Source organism: Sinocyclocheilus grahami, unplaced genomic scaffold (genome assembly GCF_001515645.1).
Source record: "Sinocyclocheilus grahami isolate Dianchi unplaced genomic scaffold, SAMN03320097.WGS_v1.1 scaffold290.1, whole genome shotgun sequence".
NCBI classification, from domain to species: Eukaryota; Metazoa; Chordata; class Actinopteri; order Cypriniformes; family Cyprinidae; genus Sinocyclocheilus; species Sinocyclocheilus grahami.
Window position 1 is genome coordinate 2,018,860 of NW_015505469.1, and position 12,211 is coordinate 2,031,070.

General features: G+C 33.1%; 1 long non-coding RNA gene across 1 annotated transcript; it reads right to left on the bottom strand.

Moving 5' to 3' along the window:
* Window positions 1-353: 353 nt before the first annotated feature.
* Window positions 354-11,571, bottom strand: LOC107600725 (uncharacterized). Its single transcript, XR_001610837.1, has 3 exons — window positions 11,508-11,571; window positions 7,574-7,629; window positions 354-579 (listed from the first exon to the last, which is right to left on the bottom strand). It is a non-coding gene; the product is annotated as an uncharacterized lncRNA (long non-coding RNA).
* Window positions 11,572-12,211: the final 640 nt, after the last annotated feature.

Below are 12,211 nucleotides of genomic sequence, written 5' to 3' on the forward strand. Positions count from 1 at the left end.
ATTAACTTGCTTGTTTTTTTCAATCACAAGAGCCATCCTTTCAGCAAAACAGTCATTATAGCCAATTAGATTCAAAATGTTTGATACAAAAAGTAAAAGAGAGACAAATTTTCACTAATGTAGCAAAAAATATATATATATCAAAATGTGTGTGTGTATCATTTTAGATTAAATGGATGTATGGCTGAATAGAGGAAAGTAAAAGCAAAAAGCATAGGAAAGAACAACTGGAAAATCTGCATTTATTTCCACTGAACATAGTTTGTAAACAAACAAATTTGAACTTCACTGAACAAATTGCATGTATTATGGAGATAAATGGTGTAGACTGGTATCAGTTCTGTTGCTGTGGTGCTGTAATAATGGTGTAATCTTCAAAGCTAGATGAGATTCACGGGCATTATTGATTTTCAGACCCAGTGAATCCATCCTAACAGTCATTGTAATATAATATCAGCCTGAGGGTTTGGAAAAAGAATTGAGAATTTAGACTTTATCCGTTAGGACAGCGATTCTCAACTGGTGGGTCACAGGTCTGTTCTGATGGGGTCATGAATAGCAGAAGAAACCATGAAAATTCTGAAATGCAGAAAACAAATAATAAACCACAACAACAAATATGTTTAAATATGTTTTTGTTTACTTTTAAACAATGTTGGTATTCTTTTGGGTCTCCAATTGTAAAATCTGGATTCTGAAGCGAAACCAGACCCACTGCTTTAAAGCACCACAATGTTTTGTTTTATTCTTCAAAAAGACAATGATCCCATTACATTCCGAAGAGTTCTATGCATCTTACAATTTCATTTCTCAATAGCTTTCAGGTGCACACGCATAATCATGTTATGGGCTGTCAATCACCGTTGATGATAGTCAGGCCCCCCGTTGGCCACCGCTGGGTTATTCCTGGCAGTGTAAATGATGTCTGAGTTTAAGCTCAAAGCACGTGTAATTATATAGAAAACAAAACGCATCTTTTTTTTGTTGCTGTTGATAGACTCTCTCGCAACTTCTTAGTTTACTTCATGAACAAACTCTGTCACATTTCTGTCAGAATTACATTCAAATCATTTTGGTGATTCTGCCTGTCAGCTCATTCCACGTGTTACAGAAGCGTTTGTTCTTGCGGGTGACCTGACTCCTGGAGATTTGCAGAAAGGGATTTGCAAAATAACGAAGGGCTCTGAAAACATACAGTAGTGTATTTTCTAACCCGAGCATACAGATTAATGGACTGAAGTTTCACGCTGAGATCAAAGCCTGTGGGTAATGATATACAGTTCATCACGTTGTGAGTGCCTCATCTTTCTTTCCATTCAGCCACTGCGAAAAACTTTGTTTTTCACAAAGTGAAATGTTGTATTGTTCCAGTAATCAGTGTCCGCACACCAAGTACAGATAAGTGTTATCACATTCTTATTTTTCAGCATAATATGCACTTCATTGAAGAGTCCATTAGTTTTAGAAAGTATGTTATGTAATTTATATGTATTGTACATATAAATAATATTTCTTATATAATGTAACATTATCCTTGACACAACAGAATGTTTCTATGTAAATCAAATAATGATGCACCCAGGATTGGAACTATTTACATTTAGTCATTTTGCAGACGCTTTTATCCAAAGCGACTTACAATTGTGGAATACATAAAGTGATTCTTCTTAAAGAGGCAATTTCCTAAACTATATTTTCACTACCAAGTTTGGGGTGGGCAAGATTTTTAAAAAATGATTTTGAGAGATGTATGTTATGCTCACCAAGGCTGTATTTACTTGAGTAATATTGTGAATTATTATTAAAATGTAAAAATAACGAGCTGAAAAACTGAAATTCTTAGGAGTGTGTTTTTCCTTAATAAAAGAACATAAGGAGATTTTTACAAGACATTTTTTTTAGTTTATTATAATACAATACCTGTATTCCTATAGTTTAAGAATTTAACCATTTTTCTTTTTTTTTTACATTTTTGTAACCAGAATACCTATATGACACCGGAAAACTATTCGCCACAACGCAGAATTTTTTATTATAAACGAGCCTGAAATGCACCAGGACTGTTATTTTGAAACGTCTATACTTTACTATTTCTGGCTGCTCGTTCAAATACCATAAACTAAACACTGTGTCGCAATTCATCATGTGTTAAATGTGCATAAATGCACGGTATTCACTGATTGCGAGCTGCTCTGAAACCGCGATGTAGAATGCGCAACAGCACCATGTTTTGGCTTTGAACATGTAGCACTTATTTATTTTATGAATTGTAGCCTTTCATGTCTAAAAATCTAAATCATACATGTTGGTAAATTGCCAGTTTTAGGGTTAAGGTCTTCCCCAAATTATTGCAATTAAGTCACGTATATGTGGCCATATTTTATAGATCAGTGTCATTTTGATATTATTTATAAAGCATTACAGTATTTATTGATATTTTACATTAAATTAAAATGAAAACAGATATAACAATATCAGTTTCAGTAATTAAATACTTTGTCATTTATATAATTCATTTATTGTATATATTTCTTTAAAAAAATATATTTATTTTTATTTTAGTACTTCAATTTAAATGTATTTATTTCAGTTTGCTGCAAAGGTAAGGGTTACATGTTGTTGTTTTTTAAAGCTTTATTTCAGTTAACAAAAATAATTTTTAATGGTTTGGTTGTGTAGTTACAACACCGATATAGTTATATATCATACTATATAGTGATATAGTTAATCAGTTTCTGGAAAATTTACGTAAAACGTAAAACAGCACTTTATAATGTGTATATATACTGTAATAGTACATCGAAAATGATTGATGATTGATTGATTACAACTAATGACCATGCTAGCCATACTTTACACCTCCTGTTATGGTATGAGCAAACAAAAAGACTGAAATACTCAAAATTCAGAAGGTTTACATCATATAGCATTCCAATTAATTAATTATGGGCTTATGGGCTTACAGTGGTAAAAATCTGTTTTAGGAAGTATTTTGGCAGAAACTGTGGTTATTATGGTAAATTCTTGTAAACAAATTATTGTAACAGCCCAAGGAGCGGCTAATTATCATCATATCGCATAAATCAGTGGAAAATGAATAGAAATTATGATTCTGTCTGAAGAAATATGAAGTAAACATGAGTAAATATATCTATATATCTCCATGTATATGCACCTTTGGACTATAAGCCCTTATTTTCGCTGTTCAGTGAAGCTATGTGAACACAAATAAACCGCTGCAGACGTGACTGAATATGAATGAATGGTGAATTTCTATTCTAAAAATGACACATACAGATTTATTATTTTGCACTCCTGACATAAATGACTAAATTACTGTCACTGCAACAATGTTTTATCAAAACAGTGGTCAAATATCGAAGCTAGAGTCTTTAATCTTTCTACTGATGCACAGTTTGTCCAGATCCAGTAAGAGTGTGATGTTTTAACGTGCTGTTAAAGTGAAACAACAATAATCTGGGCCGTTGCCGCTCTTTGACAGCTAAGGGGTTAAGTAATGTACATAATAGTCATTGTTGTGATCTAGACCTGCCAGATATCAGCGTTGCTCACAGTAACCTGACTGTGCTGGAGGGTGGTAACGTGATGCTCAGCTGTAACGGCTCTGGGTTTCCGGTACCTGAGGTGGACTGGACTGTGAACGGCCTTCACTCCATCAACACGCACCAGGTGAACGCCATTCATCCCACACCAAACACACCGTTTAACCTTCTTTTCAGTCTAACCATAGCATAATGTTTCTGGCCTGCCCTCCAGTCAAATGTCTACTGGCCCAACATCCACTCCATCAACCTGACGCTGGTCAACGTGAGCAGAGACGACAATGGGTTTGTTCTGACCTGCATCTCTGAGAATGTGGTCGGGATGACCAACGTGTCTCTTCAGCTGGCTGTGTTATGTACGTATATAGTGCTTATTACAGGTTTTCATATCTCATACTTAATGGTGTTTGCTATTGCTCATACTGCAATGATACATCAAATGATGTGGCTTGGTGAGAAAAGGTATGCTAGTACTTTTAGCAATCAGAAGCCAGATCATTCTTCCTTTTTTAAGATTCTAAAGGCAAATTTTTGAATACCTAAGAGGAATTTGAATTCTTAAAAAGAATATTCTTAAAAATAATTGTAATTAACCTGTTAAAGTTAGGATAGCTTCACACTTGTCTTAAATCCCCAAAGGTAAAATGTTTAATGAATTTATTATAATTTTTTTTATTTTAAGCATTACACATAACACTAGCTACCTGTAATATATATTACTATTAATACGGATGTGCACAAGTATACTAAAGTGACAAGAATGATCAGTAATTTACTGTAAATATTGATTGGTCATGATTATGTCTGATGCAATTTTTTTTTCTTTCTGATTCTGAAATTAAGTAACTCTGATTCCAATATAGGGACCTAGTTTTTAATTTGATAAAAATTAAATAACACAATTAAAATAATACACAACTCAAAAAAAGAAAATCACAGTTACAAAAAGAAAAGTCTGTTATTTTCTTTTTAACATTACCTTTAACATTTGCTGCAGAACGTGTAACACTTTCAGCTTTAAGAAACACACTGAAGCTTTTCATTTAACCACTGCAAAATAAGTTGAATGTACTTTAATTTTTATGGTATTTAATCTGCATCCTGTAATTGCTGCAGGTGTGCTAAGAATGGCTTCATTTTACAGACAAAATGAGAGGTCAAGATATCAGCAGTGTTTTCTGAATCTGCAGCGGCACTGCAAAAATATTATATATTTTTGCCTAGTTAAGAGCTTGTGAACTGTATGCAAAGAGAGTATGTATGCTTCAAATATATAGATAAACATGACTGTTGTGTAGCCCTGGCTGACTACACATGCAACAAAAATACAGTGCAAAGTGCTGTGAAGTTAGTAAATGAATCACTCAATTGATTCGTTTTAATAAATCAGTCCATCTGACTGGCAAATCAGACTGAATCAAACTAGCATTTGGTATGATAATGTATTTTACTTTCAGTTTTAGGGTTTTGGTTTATTAAAAAAGTAAAAGTCTGTAAAAAAACCCAAACAAATGGTGAATAATTGTTATTCATGCCATTTTATTTAACATAGTCTGTGAATCCTTATTCAGATGTCACCTTAAAAATACATTTACTGATGTTGCAAATTTTAACACATAACACCTTACTCTCTTATGAAGAAATAACTGTATGGACACGTTTAAAATAGAACAAGGTACTAAATGAATTGATACAGCAATTAACAGCTCTGAACCTGTAAGTCTTTGTGTTAATTTAATCAGAGGGTGCGCGTGTGTTTAGGGAAGGCGTTAGGTTGTGATGCATACATAAAAATAGACCTGCACTGCACCGTGTTAAACTGGGTTAAACAGCTATAGGATGAGAATTATATTTGGTATGATAATGTATTTTACTTTCAGTTTTAGGGTTTTGGTTTATTAAAAAAGTAAAAGTCTGTAAAAAAAACAAAAACAAACGGTGAATAATTGTTATTCATGCCATTTTATTTAACATAGTCTGTGAATCCTTATTCAGATGTCACCTTAAAAATACATTTACTGATGTTGCAAATTTTAACACATAACACCTTACTCTCTTATGAAGAAATAACTGTATGGACACGTTTAAAATAGAACAAGGTACTAAATGAATTGATACAGCAATTAACAGCTCTGAACCTGTAAGTCTTTGTGTTAATTTAATCAGAGGGTGCGCGTGTGTTTAGGGAAGGCGTTAGGTTGTGATGCATACATAAAAATAGACCTGCACTGCACCGTGTTAAACTGGGTTAAACAGCTATAGGATGAGAATTAGCCAGAGGCAGGATTGAATCCGAAACATCTCTGCAACTTTTCTACGTTTTAATAGGAAGGAATGGAGCACTTTTGATGGCATTAATGTTTTAGGACTCAGATATGATCTGACACTCAGGCATCATTATGCTCATTAAACAGCACATGATTTTAAGACAGTGTGTAGATGAAAAGCATTACATTTGATCACTCTGCTGACTAATGACTTTGACGTTAAATTGAAATGACATTGGCAGGACATACAGGCGCTGAGTGGAAAAACTATCAAGTTTGGTTTTGATAACCAAGTACATGGTCTTGTCTTTATTAAGTAAGAGTGAGTACTGATTTCTGATGACTTATAAAACCTTTATATAGCTAATTATATTATATTTAGGTTATTATCCTGTTAATATTTGGTGTTCAATCAAGTAAATATTGTATATTATATTATTATATATTGTATATAATTTGTGTGCGTGTATACTATATATATATATATATATATATATATATGTGTGTGTGTGTGTGTGTGTGTGTGTGTGTGTGTGTGTGTGTGTATGTCTGTATTAAAAATTAAATTTAGAAAATGAATAATAAATTAATTAATTTTTCTATTTAAATATTTTATATGAATTTATTTTTTATTTTAAATAAAATATTAAATAAATATTACATTTCTGTATATAAATGTATTTTACATTTATTTTATATATTAAAATGTGTGTATGAAATATGAATAAAATAAAATAATTTAATGAAGTGAAAATTTATATTTGACAAATTAATGAAATTATATTTAATATATAAAATAAAGTTAAAAATATACATACAAAAATACACGGTACACACACATTTATTATGTAAACACAAACTTTTATTTTGGATGTGATTAATCGCAATTCCATTAAATATTTTATTTAATTTTTTTAATGGTAGCCACTGTAGACCAGTTCTTGACTATAATGTCAGAACAGACAAATGTGCTTTCTTACCTGACAGCATGGACAATTAGTCCTAAAGATCGGATTTGAGAAACATCATCACAATTGGGTGCAGAGTCAACAAAGCCAAAAGGTTTGGCCCTGTTCCACTGAGCTGCATTAATAATGCTAATGAAAAGTGCACCAGTTGGATTTTAGCATTCCGATCAAAAGCTCCGGAATATGAGAGGCACATATGGGATGCACATCCCTCCCGTTCACTTTCTCTCTCCTGGTGGGATTGCAGCAGGACTCTCTAAATGACAGGCCTCATGCAGTAGCGAGAGCAGACAGGCCGAGAGCAAGGGTGCTGCTGCATGCTGATTCTAAAACACATGTCATCTGTTTAGGCGGGATGTGTGCCGAGGCGCTCTACAGGAGGGATATATCTCTCGTCTAGTCTCATCAGTCAGCCAAGCACAAATCACTTCGGCGAGAGAAGGCAGCTGACAATAATGATGCCTTCTCATTTGAATGACAAACAAATGCGCAGTGTCGGACAAGACGTTTGCATGCAGTTTACCTTTGAGTAGTGTACAATAATATACAGTCTGTGACAGCAAGATTACGAGCTGTCCTTCCGTCAATTTCTCCTCTGTCCGTTTTTCTTCAGAGACCCAATTTATGACCATAATGTGTATATTAACATAACAGTGGACCTTCTTTTGACTTGACAATAACTCCATTGTTAAGAAATCTTTGCATTTCACAAAAAGTGAGTCTTTGAGCCTTTAACTTACATTAAAGGAATTAAAATTGATCATCATTTACTCACTCTTCTTGTCGTCTGTCGCCGTTATCAGTCTCATGTTACATGTTCTTTTATTTTATCTGTGAAACATAAAATGAGATGTTAGCCTGAATGCCTGAGATCCGGTTTTCCATACAAGGAAAGGGAAAAGAGATTTGTATTTCCAAGCACATTTAGGCACCAAATTCTGATCTGTTTAAATCTGACATTTAGGACATATCTGTACACATTGTCATTTCGCAGGTAATGAAATTAGATCCGTTTGCTGCCATAGTGTTGATTCCAGATACATAAGAGAGTCGTTGTGAAAAGAGAACAGAAATCTGGAAATTTGGCCTCTGCTCATGCTCAAATTATATATTTGTACTATATCTATATATTTTATTTTATTATTATTCAAACAATAAACTAGGTTTTACCCGTTTGTCAGCAAGAATATTTTAATCATTTAGAATATTTTAACATTTAGTATTATCTCATGTTGTGTGCATATATATCTGTTACAATGAATGATGATGGAACATTATCTCACTCATATTTTGACATTTTATTTTCACAGAAGCATTTTAAATGCAATTGTCTGTGAAATCATGTACAGGTGCATCTCAATAAATTAGAATGTCGTGGAAAAGTTCATTTATTTCAGTAATTCAACTCAAATTGTGAAACTCGTGTATTAAATCAATTCAATGCACACAGACTGAAGTAGTTTAAGTCTTTGGTTATTTTAATTGTGGTGATTTTGGCTCACATTTAACAAAAACCCACCAAATCACTATCTCAGCAAATTAGAATATGGTGACATGCCAATCAGCTAATCAACTCAAAACACCTGCAAAGGTTTCCTGAGTCTTCAAAATGGTCTCTCAGTTTGGTTCACTAGGCTACACAATCATGGGGAAGACTGCTGATCTGACAGTTGTCCAGAAGACAATCATTGACACCCTTCACAAGGAGGGTAAGCCACAAACATTCATTGCCAAAGAAGCTGGCTGTTCACAGAGTGCTGTGTCCAAGCATGTTAACAAAAAGTTGAGTGGAAGGAAAAAGTGTGGAAGAAAAAGATGCACAACCAACCGAGAGAACCGCACTGTGAAACCGCACTGTTCAAGCAAAATCGATTCAAGAATTTGAGTGAACTTCACAAGGAATGGACCGAGGCTGGGGTCAAGGCATCAAGAGCCACCACACACAAATGTGTCAAGGAATTTGGCTACAGTTGTCGTATTCATCTTGTTAAGCCACTCCAATTTATTGAGATGCACCTGTATATAAAATCAATTTACTTTGATGCAGACACCAAGATGTGATGTCTTGTCTTTTACACACACAACAGAAATATATTTATATATATATATATTTGTACGTTACACATTTGAACTATCATTCAACAGTTTAGGTTTGGTAAGATTCATTAAATGGCAAAAAAAAAAAAAAAAAAAAAAAGAGCCACCGTTCATTGAGGATGATGGTAAGTTATTTAACGGCTTATTTACTCTTGTAGCATGTGGTATGACTTTATTGATATTTATTGGGATGACTCTAAAATTATATATATATATATATACCTTGATGTGTGTGTCTGGTTATTTATACAAAACAAATATATATGATGCTATATTATATATGAAGTTTGAGGTCGGTACGATTATTTTAATTAGTTCTTGAAAGAAGCCTCTTATGCCCACCAAGACTGCATTTATTTGTTTAAAAATACAGTAAAAACCATAATATTGTGAAATATTTTTATAATTTAAATGAACTCTTTTCTATTTCAATATATTTTCAAATGTAATTTATTCCTGATGCAAAGCTGAATTTTCAGCATCATTACTCCAGTCTTCAGTGTCACATGATCCTTCAGAAATCAGTATAATATGCTGATTTGCTGCTCTAGAAACATTTCTTAATATTATCATTGTTACAGTTGTGCTGCTTAATATTCTGTGGAAACCACGGTACATTTTGTTTTTCAGAATTCTTTGATGAATACAAAAGCATTTCTTTGAAATTTAAATAAATAATTAATGCATCCTTGCTGAATAAAAGTATTAATTTTCAAAAACAAAAAGTCTTACTGACCTCAAACCTTATTTGAACAGTATATCTTTTACTCATTTTTATGCTTAAATTTTTTTTCCATTTTTAATCTTATATAATTTAATTTTTTTCCTCTTACGCTGCTCTTTTAGGAATAATTGAGTACAGTAAGTGCCTCTCACTTTTTGACCAAAAAAATACAGATAGATGAAACACATACATGTGCTTGTTCTGCTTGTTGAAATTAAAACAAATATTTTGCTTCAAATAGACTATAATCTATGATAAGTTCAATATTGAAGAATTTGATAAAACAATATAATCTTTCATGCAGTATCTCTTAATAATAGCTCCTCTCAAGTGCACCAAGAACACAAACAAACTTGTAGATACATACTTGTATCTGTAAAAGAGGACACCCCTAATTCACAGGTAGATTGAAGAATAGCCCTTATGAATTGCAGCATGTTTTTGGCATCATTGTTTCGATTTAAATGACCATGAGTTCATACCTACTGTATTTTTTGGATAGTCCAGTGATTAAATACCAAATGAAAGGTACTTTTCTTTTTAACTCAAGTGTTACATAATGTAAAGCTGGTGATGCATTGATGCCAATGGTATTATTTATATTAATAATCACACCACTGACCATATAACATATTAAAGTTATAAATATGATCACCCACAGTTCACCCATTTACTCACCTTTAGGTCATTTGAAACATGTAGGCAATTTTTTGATGGATTCTTTTAGGGATGGGCATTTTCCCAAAAAATTGCATTCGAATATTTGGGCTCATAAAAAAACGAATATTCGAATATTCGTTTATTTAAATTAGGTTTAATGAGAAAGATATTCGTTTATTTAAATTAGGTTTAATGAGAAAGACGTTATTTTTAATTATCAAGTTTTTGTCACGATTTCTGAACAAGCTTATGATTAGCCGTTACACAACAATGTTCTACAACAACGTTACGTTATATCACAAGGTTTTATTTTGGTTGAAAACATGTGTAAACAAAAAAAAAAAACATAAAAAAAGATTCCTTCAAGATCAAGCAGAGCAAACGGAGAAATCAAGCAGACTGTGCCAATTACAGTACAGAACGTAGGCTACATATACTCGAGTCGGCCTATATTTATTGTGTTTACATCGTTTCACGTATTAATTCTGAGAAACAATAATATCCACATGCTCGGGTGAAAGTTTGTTCCTCAGTCTGATAACAATAAGAACGCGCTGACAAAGATAATGTGTGCTAACAGTTTCTTAGTGCTTTGTGTTAAACCACTCTCCCTCGAGGAACCTTTATTCGAATATTTGGGCTCATAAAAAAACGAATATTCGAATATTCGTTTATTTAAATTAGGTTTAATGAGAAAGATATTCGTTTATTTAAATTAGGTTTAATGAGAAAGACGTTATTTTTAATTATCAAGTTTTTGTCACGATTTCTGAACAAGCTTATGATTAGCCGTTACACAACAATGTTCTACAACAACGTTACGTTATATCACAAGGTTTTATTTTGGTTGAAAACATGTGTAAACAAAAAAAAAACATAAAAAAAGATTCCTTCAAGATCAAGCAGAGCAAACGGAGAAATCAAGCAGACTGTGCCAATTACAGTACAGAACGTAGGCTACATATTCTCGAGTCGGCCTATATTTATTGTGTTTACATTGTTTCACGTATTAATTCTGAGAAACAATAATATCCACATGCTCGGGTGAAAGTTTGTTCCTCAGTCTGATAACAATAAGAACGCGCTGACAAAGATAATGTGTGCTAACAGTTTCTTAGTGCTTTGTGTTAAACCACTCTCCCTCGAGGAACCTTTATATATGTCTCAAGATCATTTGGCTATCAGATGCGCTCTCTTCTCAGCTCAATCGGAGTACAGCTGCGCTTACCTGCAGTCATGAATGCAGTGATGGACAGCTGTCTTTCCTCATTCGACTGTGTTTGGATTTCATGCGATTTCTGTTGTCGGAAATGCCTGCGAGTCTTTCTTTGGTTAGCCTGACTTCCTCTGCTAATATTAAGGTTTATATCACTGTGGAGCTAGTGCTTTCAGAAATACAGTTTTATATTCAAACCTACGTTTGTAGTAGAGGTGGGCAGTACCACAAAAAACATATGACGATATGAGTAATTCTAGATCACAGCAACTGTATATATATATATATATATATCACATAATAGTTATTTTTGCTGAGATACAATGGATGGCATTGTTTCGATTTAAATGACCATGAGTTCATACCTACTGTATTTTTTGGATAGTCCAGTGATTAAATACCAAATGAAAGGTACTTTTCTTTTTAACTCAAGTGTTACATAATGTAACCACTGACCATCTCATTGTGGTGGTGATATTATGATAAATCAGTTTCACTAATTCATTTTATCAGAAGTAATTACATTTTGTCAGATCATTTAGTAAGATCATTTAGGTCAAAGTAAATCCAAACTTCGCGAGGCAGATGACGTCGTGGAAAAGTTCATTTATTTCAGTAATTCAACTCAAATTGTGAAACTCATGTTTTTGGCAGTGTGGGCAGGTGCCAAATCCTGCTGGAAAATGAAATCAGCATCTTCAAAAAGCTGGTCAGCA